Source organism: Cebus imitator, unplaced genomic scaffold (genome assembly GCF_001604975.1).
Source record: "Cebus imitator isolate Cc_AM_T3 unplaced genomic scaffold, Cebus_imitator-1.0 Scaffold365, whole genome shotgun sequence".
Lineage (NCBI taxonomy): Eukaryota > Metazoa > Chordata > Mammalia > Primates > Cebidae > Cebus > Cebus imitator.
The window spans coordinates 561918-579649 of NW_016107680.1; the positions used below are offsets into that span (position 1 = coordinate 561918).

Here is a 17732-nt window from a genome sequence, read left to right on the forward strand (position 1 = left end):
GTTTAATTTTAACAAGCAGTTACAAATCATAACAGACAAGAACTCTTGGATCTAAGAGCAAAATCTAATTTCTTACACAACGGGCAAAGCTGTAAGTTATAATCGTTCAGTAATTACAGTGAAATTCCGGACTTTGACACATCAATCAATAGATGTTCCAACTTTCCCCCTAGAGATGCCAGTTCAAGTCTTAAATATTCCATCTGCTGAAGTTTCCTCAGAAAAGGCACGTTTTCCCAGGGTTTTTTAGGTTTATATTTTTGCCCCTTCTCCCCCTAAAACAAGAATAAAGGAAAGTTGGGGAAATCAGCGAATCCTGAACCTGTGTGCACGATGAAGTTAAACAGAGTCACCCTCGGGGCCTGGTAGGGATAACTGCATCTGCCTGGCATCATGACCATCCACCGCCTGGCCTAACCCCAGACCCCTGCGTGTCCCTGCCCTTAAGCACCAAAAACTGAACTGCTCAGTTCAAAGAAAACCTGCAGTCTATACGAAAACTAGTAAATGACTGTAGTCTTGACAGCAGTCTCGGCGATTCCTGAAAATCCACAACCGGAAATCTAACTATCTTCCATCCCGCCTGGCCATTCATCAAAAGCAGACCGAGTCCCAGCCACAGGGAGGCCGGCGGCTAAAGACGAATGCCAGCAGCACTTTTCCTCATTTAGAACGACTGCGTTTTCTCCTTCCATAACCAAGGACAAGGAGCAACCGGAGGGAGGAGGCTGAAGAGGGAGGGGGCGGGGAAGACGTCCCCAAGTTTCAGACAGTACCGGGTTAGAAATGAGCGAACGCCACCTCGCTCGTCTCAGCTACCAGGGCGGCCGGTCCCCGGGATCGCACCCGCAGCCGATCGCCAGGGTCCTGCCCACACAGACTGACCCGCGCTTCACCTGGTGCCCTGCTGCGGCCCTCCAGCCCAGCCCGGGCTGCCAGCCTCCTTCCCCTCCCCCGCTTCTTAGGGTAAAGGAGGAGAGGGTGGCAAACGCACCCAGACCGGCGGCCCAGGAGTCGCCGGCGCGCGCTGGGAGGGGCAGGAATTACACCCGCGACCCTTGGAACTTGGAACGGCTTCCCCGGCCCTCGCGGGCGCCGGCCCCCAGGCCGTGCCACCGGGAGCCAGCGGACGCCGCGATTGGCCGCGGCCGGCTTCACTCGGTGGGCGAGCCCTGCCGGCGAGGCGGAAAGGAAGTGGCGGCCGCGGCTTTGCACCAACCACGTTCGGCCAGCGGGCGAATGTCACCCGGCGGCCGGAGCCGGGTCGGAGGGCGCGGGGCGGGCACTCGCGTCCCCACCCCGCCCCGGGACCCCGAGGGGACGCCGGCCCCCACGGCGCCACTCGGTCCCCGGAGCCTCCCCGCCCCCACCTCGGCCGCTCCGTAGCCGAGGCGGGTCAGGCCCAGCGCGCGAGGCGGGCCGGGGGCGCCTGCGGGGACCGGGGGCGCTCGGCGCTAGGCCGCGGCCCGGGCGGCTGACCCCGCGGCGCCGCGCCCTCGCGGGACGCGCCTCCCGAGCCCCTTGCACGCCGGGGCAAGTGCAGTGACAAAGCCCCAGGGCCCGGCCGGGCGCTGGCCGGCGGGAACGAGGACGCCGCGTCCCTTCCGAGCGGCTGCGGCGGCGGCCCAGCCCCCAGGAAGCGGGGCGCGTCGGCCAGGCCCGGCTCGGAGCCCGCCCTCGCGCCCAGGCTGCTGGCACCCGACGCCCGCGCCCCGACCCCGAGCCCGGCGGGCGGGCGAGCCCCGGGACCGCCGCGGGGCGCCCCAGCAAGTTTCCCCTGGTGGTGGCTGGAGGCGCCCCTCCCGGCCGGGGCGCGGGCGCGGGCAGCCGGGCGGGCGGCGGTGCCTGCTGATGGACTCTGGAGGCAGCCTGGAGTGGCGCCGCCGCGGGCACCGAGGAGGACCCACTCCCCTCTTTCGGATCCGCTGGCGGCGGTAGCTGCACACACACGCGCACACACAAACACGCACACACAATTTTGTTTTAAATGAGGCCCGACTCCAGCGGACCTGCACCCCCACACACAACACCTGGGACGCAGAAGCACACACAGCAGGTCTGTGTCCATGGAGCCACCTCTCCGCATCTGCAAATCCAAAAGTGAAATTAAACCTCCACCGACCTCCTCCTCCTCCTCCTCCTCCTCCCTCTCTACCTCCTCCTCCTCCTCGCAGCCTCAGCAGCCCCAGTGGCAGCAGCAACAGCAGCAGAACCTGCTTCCCCTAAAATCAGATGACCCATAATTTCGCCGACTGTTCCTCCAAAAACCGGTACTAATATTTATGAACCAAGGCATTTCCCATCTGCAAAACACCGTGTCAAGCCATCAGGACACTCAGACACACACGGCCCCCCCCCCCCCAGTCTCCAGAAACATGCCCTCGAGAGAAACACACGCACAGTCACAACTATTATTTGAAAAATGTTACCTCTCAGTGTGCTTTTTTCACGCTACCAATACAATTCCGCAAGGTATAAGTGTTGCTAGGGTGTGTGAAATGGAAATGAAAGCCCGTCAGTTGAATAATCGCAGGAGCAAAACTAAAAGTTACTCCCCGGCTTGCCTGAGAACAGTCCAGATCGAAAGCAAAACAAGGAGAGGAAACTGCGAAGAGCCGCGGCTGGAAATCCCCCCACCCCCCGCCCTCCTCCGGCCGCGCTCCCTCCCTCGCCTCCCCTCTCCGCCCTCCTCCCTCCGCCCTTCCTCCCCAGTGTTTGTTTCAAGCTTGTGCAACCGGGAGGTGGAGGCGGAGGGAGGGCGCGAGCGGCCCGGCCGGGAGGTGCGGAAGTTCGCCGCCGCCGTTCATTGGCGGGCAGCGCCGCTTTCATCATTTCTCGGAAAAGTCAATTTCATTTTCGCTTCCCCAGGTCGCGGCTGCAGGAGCAACAAGCGGCGGTTCGTGAGTCCGTGGCTCGCACCCAGGGGTGCCCGCACGCGCCTCTAGAACGCCCGAGTCGGGGTCCGGGGCGGGGGGCGCAGGCCCGCGGCGCGGGGCAGGAACGTGGACACCCGACTCTCCATCCTCAGGGTGGCCTGAAGGTTCCCGGAGGGCATCCGGCGAAGGCAGGGGGCTCTGACCATCCGGTTAGCAGGGCTGGTGTAAGTGTTTAGGATGAAAACTGGTTTTGTCCCACTGACCACCTCCAAGGAATAAAAGGAGCCGTCCACCGAAAGGACAGCATTAGTGGTGTCCTTACTGAATTGGAACGCTATCCGCGGCTGAGGGTGCCACCACTGGAGGGGGTGCCACCATTGGAGGGGCCGCCGCCCTCTCTGACACCACCTGGCGCTGCGCTCCTCTCCGTTTAGGAGCTAGAACGAGAAGGAGGCCCATTCCCCAGTAAGTCACAGCCCACGCCAAGACGAGTTATGGAGCCCGTACGACGAAGTTTCTTTACTGCAGGGCGAGGCGGACGAGGGTGTGAGTTGCTTCGACTTAAAGACGTCTTGGTGGCGGCTGGTTCTGAAGAGAGGCTTATACCGGAGCACTTCCAGCCAAATTCGGCTTGGGCCTCCTTAACTCATAGCTGGGCACCCTTGGCGTCGGTTTTCAACCAAAGCCTAAGGCCTCAGTTTTCAACTCTGTTAATGGAAATAAATGAAAGAAGACTGTACAGCCCGCATGACAGGTGCAGTAAGCAATGCAGCTTCCTTGGGACCTACCCCTTTGTGGTCCCTTGCCATCCGGTCGCGGTGGCTCGCTCCTGTAATCCCAGCACTTTGGGAGGAGGGTGGATCACGAGGTCAGGGGTTCGAGACCAGCCTGGCCAACATGGTGAAACCCCATCCCTACTAAAAATATAAAAATTAGCCAGGTGCGGTGGCACATGCCTGTAATCCCAGCTACTCAGGAGGCTGAGTAAGGAGAATCGCTTGAACCTGGGAGGCGGAGGTTGCGGTGAACCGAGATCAGGCCATTGCACTGCAGCCTTGGTGACAGAGTAAGACCCCGTTAAAAAAAAAAAAAAAAAAAAAAGTATAGATTGACAGCTGGGTGCGGTGGCTCTCGCCTGTAATCCCAGTACTTTGGGAGGCTGAGACGGGTGAATTACCTGAGCATGGGAGTTCAAGACCAGCCTGACCAACATGGAGAAATCCCGTCTCTTCTAAAAATGCAAACTTAGCTGGGCGTGGTGGCACAGGCCTGTAATTCCAGCCACTTGGGAGGCTGAGGCAGGAGAATCACTTGAACCCGGGAGGCGGAGGTTGTGGTGAGACGAGATCATGCCATTGCACTCCAGCCTGGGCGACAGAGTAAGACTCCATCTCAAAAAAAAAAAAAAGGTTAGATTCAGATTTAGTTAGACTTGCTTCTTCCTCACATGCAATTTCATCAGTCTTTTCCCAGACCTCTGTACTCAACAGGGAAAGTTCTTTCCTGGGAGACCATAGCTGTTTGTATGTAAACAGCTGCCAAAAAAATAACTCCAACACCTCTCTGTCACAGAAGTATTGAATTATATAGACTGAAAAAATGAAAGTACCCAAGTAAATGTGTGTGGTAAGGAAATAGCTAAGAGTTCAGGATTCTGTTTTGTGGCTCTGGTCTCAGAAATAAACCTCACATACATATTATTTCTTATCCCTTCTATTATAATACTTTTTTTTTTTTTTTTTAAAGAGACAGGGCCTTGCTCTGTCACGCAGGCTGTGCTATGGTAGCTCACTGTCACCTTGAACTCCTGGCCTCAAGCGATCCTCCTGCCTCCCAAGTAGCTGGGACTATAGGCCTGCACCAGTGCTTGGTCCAGCCACTCACTCTCTTATGTCATATAGCAATGACCATTAAGGGAAATTCCGTACAAACTATAGAATAGCTGTCATTCTTTACCCAACCCAGAGACACGAGTTAAAAACCTAGTATTCATTCTTTTTTTTTTTTTTTCCTGTACCAAAACAATCATCTTCCTTTATTTTTTCTGGAGCAGATAGAGAGGAATGGAGAAGGGACAAATGCAAGGTGTCACTTTGAACTTCTCTTTCACTGCACATGTGGGACTCCACTCTCCTGCCAGCAGCCTCTGTGCACAGGCCCCAGGGGTGAGAGAGATAACGAGGTCTAGCCGGACCCCCAGCACTATCCTCCTTGTGTTTATGAAAGGCAGATGCCTCTGTTGTATGTTTTCAGGGGAGTCAGACAGGGCTGGGTCCACCAACCTGTGTCCTGCATCCTGACCACCTGTCGCCGTGCGTGAGGCTCACTGGAAACACTGGCTGGGTGCAGATAGCTTCCAAACTATTGTGAAGCTCACACTTGACTTCCCAAGGAACGTGTTTCCGGAAAGGGCATTGCCCTAATTACGGTCTTCGATAAGCAGGAAGAAGTTTATCATTCCTTACTTTCAACGTCCTACTTCGTGCAGCATACATCTAATCAGTCGAATCTATTGATGCTACCCCTAAACATCTCGGCCTGGCCGGCGCTCAGAGCCCTGCCTTCATTCAGTTACTGCATTGCCGGCGGACTGTGATCCAGTCTCCTGCTTCAGCACCCCCCCAGGCCAGCAGCCACACTACTGCCAAAATCCGGTAGAAAATTAACTTCAGGTAAAGCACATTTCTAATCCTAACACTGCCCACTCAAAAGCCTCTCTGTAGCGTTCATAATAAAGGCCATATTATTTGATAAGACACATAAAGTCCATTGTAATCTGGCACCAAATGACCTTTCCAGCCTCATCTCCTGCCATTGTGCCCACAAGCCCTGCATCCCTCCCTTGGCAAACCAGCCTCCATTCCTTTTTGTCAAACAACAGAGCCGTCCCCTTGTGCATTGTTTCATCCTTAGCATGGTGCCCAGCACACAGGCACTGCAGTACTTGTGAATTAATAAAAATAACTTGCTCTTTTCATCAAGCTCCCATAAAATACTTTAGACTTGATCAGAGCCTTTGTTTTATATTTTATCAGCTTTTTAATATAAATGTAACTAACTTTTTTGTAGGGAAATTTAGAAAATGCAAGAACGGTGAAAGAAGAAAATAAGCCACCTGACATCTCACCGGTCAGGAATAGACCTGTGGATGTTTTAATGTATTTCCCTCTAGTGATCTTTCTAAAGGACCATTTCCAATCCTTGTCTCCTCCTTCTCTGTAGGATTTAAAAATGCTGACTGTGCTGCCTGCTCTCTGCAATGCCCATGTGACAGCCTGCTGTCCTATTCTAGCGCTTGGCTGGCTCCTCGTCTGCTGCCAGCCCCCTAAATTACGGTGTTTCCAGGCATTCTGTCCTCAACCCTCTTATTTTCTCATTCTGCATGCTTTATCTTTGGGTGCTCTCCTCCACGCCCAGAGCTTCAAATATCACTATTCGGTGATGACTCCAAAATCTGTAACTTCTGAGCTCTGGACACATTAACTCCTCTACATACCTCAGGTGCAACAAATTATACATGTCCCAATTGAGAGATGCCATCTTTTCCACAACCTTGCACTGGTCACTTCATTGACTATCTGGGAAACTGGAAGGACTCACAGACTCCCCCTTTTCCTGAGTCTCTGGGCCTCCCTGAAGCGTGGATGTTACTTCCAATTTTCCAGGCCCCTAAACTCATAGAACATAGAATGTATTTCTGTTCTTAGGCCCTTGATGACATGTCACTACAAACCAGAAATGTACAGATGAACCAAAACAGCTACATGGTACTGATATACACAGTCAAGAAGTATTTCTTAGCCCTTTGATAAGACGCATACAGTAATAAATCTCTGTGGAAACTATAGCCTTTTTGGAAGCCTGTGAGAAAAAAGTAACCTTTGCCATACCGAGGAAATCTGACCCAACACTTCAGTCTGATGTGAAGAAAGTTGCAGGGTCTTGTGGAGTGAAGCTAGAGTCATCTCCTGTGTGAAGATCTCCTGGGTGAAGCATGTTTGTATTTCACCTGTGCAATGGAACATCCTCAAAGATCTGCCTGGCTGCATCAGGACTCATTTTTTTCAGGAGAGTCGGGTAAGGACAATATTACTTGAGCATAGTAGTGCTCCCTGAGTGGATCTTAACTAAGGAAGAAATATAAAGACACATTCAAAGGTGACCCCCTTTCAAATGGGTTTTCTATTTAGTTTCCCAAAATTGAAAAAACGTTTCATAAAATAATCATTCAATTAGCATTTGTTGAGTGCTCAGGAACATTTCCCAGCACTGGGATATAGCAGCGAAGCAAATGAATGCAAGTCCCAGCCTTCTAAGACGTTTTCTTACAGTCTGGTAGGTTGACATGTTCATTTCCTCTCTGGCATCCCAGTAATGGCACCGACATCATCTCCACCTGTAATCACAGCCTGTAGGCCTGTACATTCAACTTAGGGAAGCATAACATAAAGGCATATAAATGAAAGCCTAAGTATATACAGCTATGATTCCATCATGAGGCTCAGGTCTGCAAGCAGATACTCAGTTTTCTCGCCAGGATCACTGGGACCGCTTCTGTCTTGGCCGCCAGGGCTCCCCTCCAAGGTGCTGCAATTCAGGAGGTTATAAAGGCATGGAAAAGGAAGGTTCTGCGCTTGTGAGAGCAGTTGCCAATACAAAAGCCACAGATAATAGCCCTATGTTGTGAAGAACATGATTGCGAAGTCCAAGTTGAATAAACACAGAGTCAAGCTCCATTTTAGTTGTGACGATAGAGCTGTGATGGGATTGAAAAGCCGTCAAAGTTCAGGGTCACTGGCCTCAAGCTGGAAAATTCTTGAGGATGCTTGACTATTATTTTATGTAATGGCTACTTCCATTTTACAACAGACTGGGAAGTGGGGGTCATTTTGTTGCAACTATTTTCTGAAAATCATGAGTTTACATTGAGTAATAATATATTGCCCAGCTTTTAGTAATATTCCTTCTGTCCTGTTCTGAAGGGAAAACACATTCTCTAAAATTGCGTAGATTTCTCTCTCTCTCTCTCTCTCTCCCTGTGTGTGTGTGTGTGTGTGTGTGTGAGAGAGAGAGAAAGAGAGAGAGAGAGAGTTCTTCCTTTCCCAAGGGAAGGCTTTCAACTTTGAAAACTTCATGAAGTGTTTTTTGGCATAATTTCCCAAATAGCTGTGAAATAAATATTCTGAAATATTCATTATTTCTCTATGGTGACAAACTATAAAATAGTCCTTTTACCTTTAAAGATGGGTGGACACAGCATCTATAGCTTTGCCTTGAAGTTCTGTAGAAGCAGTTATTGTAATAGGTTCGGGTATTGAAGATATTTTAAAGAATACATTTCAAATTTGTAACCTGAATTTAGGAGACTCCCTGGTTCACTGGTCATCTGTATATTTGAAGAAATTTTTAATAGTGTTTATATTTGTTTTCTTATTTTTCAATATTTAATTGTCGGCCAGGCATGGTGGTTCATTTCTGTAATCTCAGAGCTTTGGGAGGTCAAGGCAGGAGGATCACTTTAGGACAGGATTTCAAAACTAGCCTGGAAAGTATAGAGAGACTCTGTCTCTACAAAAAAAGAAAATTAGGAGGGTGTGGTAGCATGCACCCATAGTCCTAGCCACTTGAAAGGCTGAGGCAGGAGGTTCCCTTGAGACCAGGTGTTCAAGTCTGCAGTGAGCTACAATCATGCCACTGCACTCCAGCCTGGGTGACAGAGGATGCCCTGTCTAGAAATACATACATACATACATACATACATACATACATTTTTTAAGTAAAAATAATTGTCAAATAAAGATTAAACATATTCAAAGTAAACAACATGATCATTTGATATACATATGTTGTGTAACAATTACCACAAATGAATTAAAACATCCACCACCACCCCTGCTGTGCGTTATATAATATCAGTAAGTTCTGGGATCTAACTAAAAGTTCTGTATCTTTTGACTAACATCTCTCCATTCCACTTCCAATCCCTGGCAACCACCATTTTACTTTCTGTCTGTAAGTCTAACATTTTTAGATTCCACATAGAAGTGAAACCCTACAATATTTGTCTTTCCGTGTCTGGCTTATTTTACTTAGCATAACATCTTCCAGGTTCATCCATGTTGTTGCAAATTATAGGATTTCCTTCTCTTTTTATGGCTGAATAATAGTCCATTGTATATAGGTACCACAATTTTTTTTATCTATTTATCTATTGGTGGACACTTAGGTTGCTTCCATATCTTGGCTGTTGGAAATAACGCTGCAGTGAACAAAAAGGACCAGATATCTCACAATGTTGATTTCATTTCCTTTCGATATGTACTCAGAAGTGGGATTCCTGGATCACATGGTTCCATTTGCTAGTTTCATTCAAATGGTAATTCCGTTTTAATTTTTTGAGGAACCTCCACACTGTTTTCCATAATGGTTACAACAATCTATATTCCCACCAAGCGTGCAAAGCTTCCCTTTTTTAGCCCTTCTAACAGGTGGGACGTATACCTCATTGTGATTTGGATTTGAATTTCTCTGATGATTCATGATGTTGAGCACTTTTGCATACACCTGTTGGCCATTGATATGTCTTGTATGGAAAATGTCTATTGAGGCTCTTTGCTCATTTGCTACAAATTTCACTGTTTCTCTGTAAGCCTTCAGTCACAGCTTATGAAGCGTGATGATGTTCAGTGTGTTCTCTTCCTTCCAAAACTTCGTAGTATTCTGAATAGTACACCTTAATTCGATTTGAAAATTTTGGAAATTTGCCAATGAGAAAGACAGAAGAGTGTCACAAAACAAAGGATTGAGAGTATTTTAAAATGTTCTTACTTCCTTAAAAAACTTTATCTCTGCTAAATACAAAATGTGCATGGCAATTCACATATCAGCTGTTGGTGCAGTCTGCCTAACCTTTGATACAGCTTGGCGTCATTTACCCTCCGTGCTTTTTTTTTTTTTTTTTTTGAGACGGAGTTTCGCTCTTGTTACCCAGGCTGGAGTGCAATGGCGCGATCTCGGCTCACCGCAACCTCCGCCTCCTGGGTTCAGGCAATTCTCCTGCCTCAGCCTCCTGAGTAGCTGGGATTACAGGCACACGCCACCATGCACAGCTAATTTTTTTGTATTTTTAGTAGAGACGGGGTTTCACCATGTTGACCAGGATGGTCTCGATCTCTTGACCTTGTGATCCACCCGCCTCGGCCTCCCAAAGTGCTGGGATTACAGGCGTGAGCCACCGCGCCCGGCCCCCTCCGTGTTTATTAAGCTCTGGGATGTTCCCGGCACTCTGGGAGCTGTGCACATGCCCCGATGCTCCAGTGAAGGTGAAGGCAACAGGCAAATAAGCAAGCCAACACAATAGTTACAGGTTTGTCTCAGTGCTCTGAAGGAAAACAACAGTAGCTTTGTAGAAAATACTGTGCCAGCTAGGTGGTCAAGAAGCTTGCTCTGAGGAAATGAGATTTGAGCCAGGACGTGGAGAATGAGATGGTCCTGTATTAGTGTGCCAAGGCTGCCATAAGAAAGTCCCACAGCTGAGTGGCCTGAAGAACCGAATTTATTGTCTTATACTTAAGGAGGCTGGACGTCTGAGAACAACGCATCCACAGAGTTGGTTCCTTCTCAAGGCTCCAGGAGATTTCCACACCTCCTGGCTCCTGGTGGTTTGCCAGCAAGCTTGGGCACTCTTTGGCTTGTAGATGCAGCACCCCAGCTCGGTCTTGATGGTTATGTAGTGTTCTTTCTGCACGTGTTTGTGTCTACATTGTCTTTTTTTATAAGGACACTTACATTGATCATATTGGATAAGAAGCCCACCCTACTCCCCTATGACCTCATTTTAACTAATTCTATCTCCAACTACCCTCTTTCCAAATTAGGCCATGTTCTGAGGTACTGGGAGTTAGGACTTCCGCATATGAATTTGCAGGAGGAGAACGCAATTCAACCCTCCACAGATACCAGCTGCACCCAAGAAGAGGAACAAGTGGGGACCGAGGCCTGGGAAACGAGGGTCCGGCAGTATTCTGGGTACCGACAAAAAATGACTGACTTCAGAGCTGTGTGACAGAAAGAGGACAGGGATGTGGCGGACAGGTGGGAGGGACCAGAATAAGGGGTTTGCATTTTATTCTAAGAGCAATAGGAAGATTTTGAAGGATTCTAAATAAGAGCAACCTGTCATTTTAAAAAATTGACACTATACATTTCCCAATTGTCTCTGAAACATTAATGAAATGCAAGGATTTCTTCAGTTGTTAATTTTATTATAATTATTTTTTTAGAGTCAGGGTCTTTCCCTGTCACCCAGGCTGGAGTGCAGTGGCACAATCACAGCTCACTGCAGCCTTGAACTTCTCGGCTCAAGTGATCTTCCTGCCTCAGCCACCTGAGTAGCTGACACCACAGGTACGCACCACCATGCCTGCATGATTTTTTTAAATTTTTTTGTAGAGACAGGGTCTCATTATGTTGCCCAGGCTGGCTTCAAACTTCTGGCCTTAAATGATCCTCCCGCCTCAGCCTCCCAAGATGTTGGGATTACAGGTGTGAGCCACAGCACCTGCCAGTCTTTACTGCCCCCTCAGCCTATCGCTTTACACATTTATAACGCTCTAAATCAATTCAATCTTTTTACTTCTATTTTTGAATTCTGAGTCAAAATATTTATTCCCCTTTAACTTTCTCTCCAATTTCTATTTCCAAAAATAAAGTTAATTAATGTTCTTTTACCAAAAACACCCACACACATACACAGCTTACTTTAAAAAAAAAAGCCAGGCCAGGTGTGTGTGGTGGTTCACATGTATAATCCCAGCACTTGGGAGACCAAGGTAGGAGGATTGCTTGAGCCCAGGAGTTCAAGACCAGCCTGAGCAACACAGGCAGACCCTGTCTCTACAAAAAAATACAAAAATTAGCTGGGCATGGTGGCTCGGGCCTGTGGTCTCAGCTACTTGGGAGGCTTAGATGGGAGGATTTGTTGAGCCCAGGAGTTCAAAGCTGCAGTGAGCCATGATCATGTCCCCAACATCCCAGGGGCTCAGTCTAGGTCCTGCTGCTCACCTCCCAGAAAGCTAATCACTAGACAACAACTACTGCCAAGGAAGAAGGCTTTCATCAGGTGTTGCAGCCAAGCAGATGGGAGATCAGTTTTAAATCCATCTCCCGGACCACTAAAATTAGGGGTTTATGTAGCAGGGAAGAAGTGTAATAATGTGTAAGAAAGCGGGAACTAGGGAGGAAGCAATCATGATGAATGAGGGCTTGGCATCTCATTGTCTGGATCCAATGATCTGGTAAGTTTCAGTTCTTAGATACTCTTTGCCAGACCTGGGGGTCCTTTCCTGAGGAGGAAGCTCAGATAAAACAAATGTAAGTTTCAAGCTTTAAGACCAGAAGGAACAATTTATTTGTTTTTCCAAGAAAAAAACTGTCTATGGAACTACTGGGTCAGTTTCAATGGTGTTACGGTACTCTAGTCTGGGCAACAGAGCAAGACCTTGTCTCAAAAAAGGGAAAAAAAAAGATATATTCAACTGTGGATTTCAGGCACACACTATTTTCCTCATTCCATCTTGAATGAACAGTAATAATTTTCAGAGATTGTGTCACCACAAAACCAACATTCATTTCAAACTTGTAATATTTTCAAATGTATTTCACTTTTTTGATTTCTAAAAGTTTTCAGATTTTTCCATCAGAAACTCCTTGTGTGATAAATGGTTTCTACAAAACTGAATTTTTATTGGCAAAACAAACTGCATAAGTAAAATTTGAATGTGCTGTAATTTGAAAGAAAATACTGGTTTCAAGAGCCCGTCATATATTTTCTCAATGTGAAAACTGTGGATCCTGGCTTTAGGCACCACTCCTTTCCAAACAAAGAAGGTCTGCTTTTTTCTGTCTTACATGCTGAAGTTCTGGGTAGGATGCCATCTAGGAAAAAGATTATGTTGCTTAAAAAAATAGGAAAAAATTAACGGTGTTGGAAAAACTGGCTAGCCATATGCAGAAAACTGAAACTGGACCCCTTCCTTACACCTTATACAAGAATTAAGATGGATTAAAGGCTTAAACGTAAGACTTAAAACCATAAAAACCCTAGAAGAAAACCTAGGCAATACCATTGAGGACATAGGTTTGGGCAAAGACTTCATGACTAAACCACCAAAAGCAGTGGCAACAAAAGCCAAGATTGACAAACAGGACTTAATTAAAGAGCTTCTACACCGCAAAAAAAACTGTCATCAGAGTGAACAGGCATCCTACAGGATGGGAGAAAATTTTTGCAATCTATCCATCTGACAAAGGGCTAATATTCACAATCTACAAAGAACTTAAACAAATTTACAAGAAAAAAAAAAAACATCAAAAAGTGGGCGAAAGATATGAAGAGACACTTCTCAAAAGAAGACATTTCTGCAGGCAGCAAACATATTTTAAAAGCTCATCATCCCTGATCATTAGAGAACTGCAAATCAAAACCACATTGAGATACCATCTCACGACAGAATGGCGATCATGAAAAAGTCAGGAAACAACAGATGCTGGAGAGGATGTGGAGAAATAAGAATGCTTTTACACTGTTGGTGGGAGTGTAAATTAGTTCAACCATTGTGGAAGACAGTGTGGTGATTCCTCAGGGATCTAGAACTAGAAATATCATTTGGCCCAGCAATCCCATTACTAGGTATATACCCAAAGATATAAATCATTCTACTATAAAGACACATGCACATGTATGTTTATTGTAGCACTGTTCACAATAGCAGGGACTTGGAACCAATCCAAGTGCCTTCAATGATAAACTAGATAAAGAATATGAGGCACATATACATCATGGAATACTATGCAGCCATAAAAAAGGAAGAGTTCATGTCCTTTGCAGGGACATGGATGAAACTGGAAACCATCATTCTCAGCAAACAAGTACCGAAAACCAAATAGCACATGTTCTCACTCAAAAGTGGGGGTTGAACAGTGAGAACACGCGGACACAGGGAGGGGAATATCACACACTGGGGCCTATTGGGGAGTGGGCAGCTAGGGGAGGGGTAGCATTAGGAGAAATGCTATGCTAATGTAGATGACAGGCTGATAGGTGCCACAAACCGCCATGGCACATGTATACCTATGTAACAAACCTGCACATTCTGCACATGCATCTCAGAACTTAAAGTATAATAAATAAGTATATGTATGTATGTATGTATGCACTTTTTTAAAAAAGTGTGGGAAGGGTGTCTCTTGCGCTAAACAGTGGTTCATGGCTGTCCCTCTGGAGTTAGACCCGCCCTAGTGAGAAAGCACAATAGCAGTATCATCACAAACCAGTTAACTTGAAAGGATGGGTTCCCTTAGATCTATCTGTTTATAAGTAAAACTACTTTTTGTTTTTCTTTTGGATACTCATAGACTCCTGGATTTGGGAGAAATTTTTGGTGGGGTCCGTTAGACCAACTACTTACTCCACAAAGAATTCCTTGAAGAAATTCCCTGAAGATGGCCATTTAGTTTCCCGTTAAGTGCTACTGTAGCGGGTGGCCAGTACTTTCCATGGCAGCTGTTTTACTGATATGAAAATGCTACTAGAATTTTATTTGAAAATTCTGCTTTTAAGTTTGCCATTAAGTGACGTTGTAAGGTAAAGTGCCTTCTCCTGGATGAAAGAAAGCCTTCTGAGTAGCTGAAGCTACTTCTTTGTCTTAGCAGTGTTAACAAAATGCTTCTAGATTTGTGCACGTGATTTTCTTTTCTATTTTTTAACCTCTGCCTTGCTGCAAACACATTCCTCAGAATTCAATTTGTGCCACCTCCCCAGAGATTCTTCCCTTCCTTTCCAGGGTAAATGTTTTTAACCATTTCAGCTTTTAAAAAATGTGGATACATTTAAGAGGCACAACTGCAATTTTGTCACGTGGCCATACTCCACAGTAGTGAAGCCTGGGCTTTTAGTGTGTCCATCATCAGAATAATGTACATTTTACCCACCAAGTAATTTCTCATCATCCAACCTCCTCCAAGTATGTCACTCTATTGAGTCCCCAGTGTCTACCATTTCACACTCGATGCTATGTGTATATATTGTTGAGTTCCCATTTATAAGTGAGAACATGTGGCATTTGTCTTTCTGTTTCTGAATTGTTTCACTTAAGAAAATGGCTTCCAGTTCCATACATGTTGCTGAAAATGACAGGATTTCATTCTTTTTGTGGCTTCATAGTATTCCATCGTGTATACATATGTGCCACATTTTATTCATCCAGTCATTTGTTGACAGACACTTAGGTTGATTCCCTATCTTTTCTATTACCCATTTCAGTTTTAATTCTAGTGATTACCTCCATATATATTTTTAAAATGCTTATAACAAGTATTCAATTATATTTTGTTCCAAGAAATTAAAAAATAGGAAAAAATTCAAAGTCATTAATGTCAACTATTAGTTTTACTTCATTTTCAGATAATTGGAGAGAAGAAAGGAAACACAAAGAAGCATGACTGAAATGCCCTAAGACTACGGAGAGAAGAGACAGAGCAGCAAACAGCAGAAGGCTCTGCCAGTGCCACCTTAGTTGGCAAGCTCGTGTTGGGCAGCCAGGCAGATCCAGCCCTTGTGAGAGATCCACATTACAGGGACGTCACTATCAAATTATGTTACTATGCCTCAATTTTTCTTTAGTTTTATTTCCTATCTTGAGAAGATCTTTTGATGTTTCCGGTAATGTAGAATGTGTCTACTAGCCAGGGTGGGCTTCACACTTGGTAAAGGGATTTACCAAAATAGCTGTAGGTTAAAAAAAAAAAAAGGCAGATTTATTAGAGAAAGTGGGAAAATATGTTGCAAGGTTGCAACAGGCAGCACAGCAGAAAAGGAGCCGTCTGCAAAGAGGCAGAGGCCGGAGGGAAGTTCTATAGGGTCGTGCTGGAAGGGGTGATGTGCAAAACAGGTGTCGTTGTGGCCACGAATGTTTGTGATTAGCCATCTCTCACAACTGTTCCTTGTTCCGCCCCACTTGGGCCCCTTCCTCGTTGCCGATTTCTTATCTGGACTCCACAGAACCAACAGCGTTATGGCCATTTGTTTCACAACGTGTGCAGTTGATGTCATGCTGTTGTGACAGTTTCTGAAAAACCTTTTTTGCGGATGGAGAAACTGGAGGAACGTTATCTACCTCATTCTATCATCTCTCACAGTGCTTAGAAATATCTTACCACATAGACATCTTCTCATTTGTTGATACTTTGGCTTATTACGAACCTATTTTAAAAAGCGTGTTAGTTGGAAATATTTCTGCTAAACACCGGGAGTAAAAGGAAAAGAGTATGACCACTGTAAAGATGGTCACATACATGAAACCACAGGAAGTACATCAGAACATTAGCAGTGGGTGTCTCTGAGAGATGAGGCTATGGGTGATTCTTTTTCCTATTGAAAAGTTAACATTTTTTAGAATACATTTTGCTTTTATTAAGACAAAATGTTGGCTGGGCGCAGTGGCTCATGCCTATAGTCCCAGCACTTTGGGAGGCTGAGGCGGGCAGATCACAAGGTAAGGAGTTTGAGACCAGCCTGGCCAACATAGTGAAACGCTGTCTTTACTAAATGCAAAGAATTAGCTGGGATTGCTGGTGGGCACCTGTAATCCCAGCTACTTGGGAAGCTGAGGCAGAAGAATTACTTGAACCCAGGAGGCAGAGGTTGCAGTGAGCCGAGATCGTGCCACTGCACTCCATCCCAGGCAACAGTGTAAGACTCCATCTCAAAAAAAAAAAAAAAAAAAAAAAGACAAGATGTTAAATAATTTTATAGGTGATTTCAGAATCTATCCCTGATATGCTTATGATTTTTTATATTCACTGCCTGTAATGCTTAGCTGGTTTTTTCATAGTGCTTCAAAAAAGAAAGCACTGATTAATACATCCAAGATATCTTGAGCTACAGTCTTTTAAGAATTTTTAAATCTATAGGTATATTCAAGTTACAGAGATCATTTTTTCCTACAAATGCTATATAGTTTCTCCTAGTCTTTCATTTCATCAAAATACTTCCTTTTTAAAAGTATTTGTTTTTATCTTAGCAGTTCAAATATTGACTCTCCAAAGAAACTTATAATAACACAAGTTATTATAAGAACAAACTTTCTCGAGACCATCCTGGTCAACATGGTGAAACCCCGTCTCTACTAAAAATACAAAACATTAGCTGGGCATGGTGGTGCGTGCCTGTAATCCCAGCTACTCAGGAGGCTGAGGCAGGAGAATTGCCTGAACCCAGGAGGCGGAGGTTGTGGTGAGCCAAGATCGCGCCATTGCACTCCAGCCTGGGTAACAAGAGCGAAACTCTGTCTCAAAAAAAAAAAAAAAAAAAAAAGAACAAACTTTCTGGGATTCAGTGCTCCTAAAGTATAAAAATAACACCAATTAATGTGTGACCAGCTCAACAGCTATTAATAAATGATACATCCCATGTTTATCATCAATATCTAAATAATATTTTGTTTTGATGAATATGTTTTAAATATGCTTAATAATTCTGAGAAATAATAATTCCGAGAAATCTGTAACAAGTAAAGTGTCTTTTCTAATTGTAAATTTCATTTCACTTACATTAAATTTCAATTACCATATTCTTAGCAATCAAATTCAAATTCTTAAATCACAAAAATGAATGAGGACTCAAAGAAAAATATCAGCCATCTATGTTAGATTTGTCCTTTGACCTTCTTTCTGGTACTTTCATATGGACCTATCGTATTGCCTGTTTCACTTTCTTAATGTCCATACCCAGCCAGATCAGCAGAAAAGGAAAGACGAGAACATCTCCTTTGAGGGCAATGAGGAAAAGGATCTCTC

The 17732-nt window shown here is 45.6% G+C and overlaps 1 protein-coding gene and 1 long non-coding RNA gene across 4 annotated transcripts in view; one reads left to right on the forward strand and one right to left on the reverse strand.

The window, feature by feature from the left end:
* IRF2 (interferon regulatory factor 2) overlaps positions 1 to 2648 on the reverse strand; it is an 89443-nt gene extending 86795 nt beyond the window's left edge. The window contains exon 1 of one of the 2 annotated variants that reach the window (XM_017506896.1): positions 2430 to 2648. The gene's annotated coding sequence lies outside the window, so the exon portion shown is untranslated. Of the gene's footprint in view, positions 1 to 2030; positions 2086 to 2429 lie in introns of those variants that run through there. The other variant, XM_017506897.2, reaches the window with a different exon arrangement.
* Positions 2649 to 4177: 1529 nt separating this feature from the next.
* Positions 4178 to 16235, forward strand: LOC108288111. Of its 2 annotated transcripts, none has more exons than XR_001818600.2 (2): positions 4178 to 5548; positions 15340 to 16235. It is a non-coding gene; the product is annotated as an uncharacterized LOC108288111 (long non-coding RNA). The 2 variants fall into 2 exon arrangements; XR_001818599.2 differs by lacking the exon at positions 15340 to 16235 and adding an exon at positions 5946 to 8206.
* Positions 16236 to 17732: the final 1497 nt, after the last annotated feature.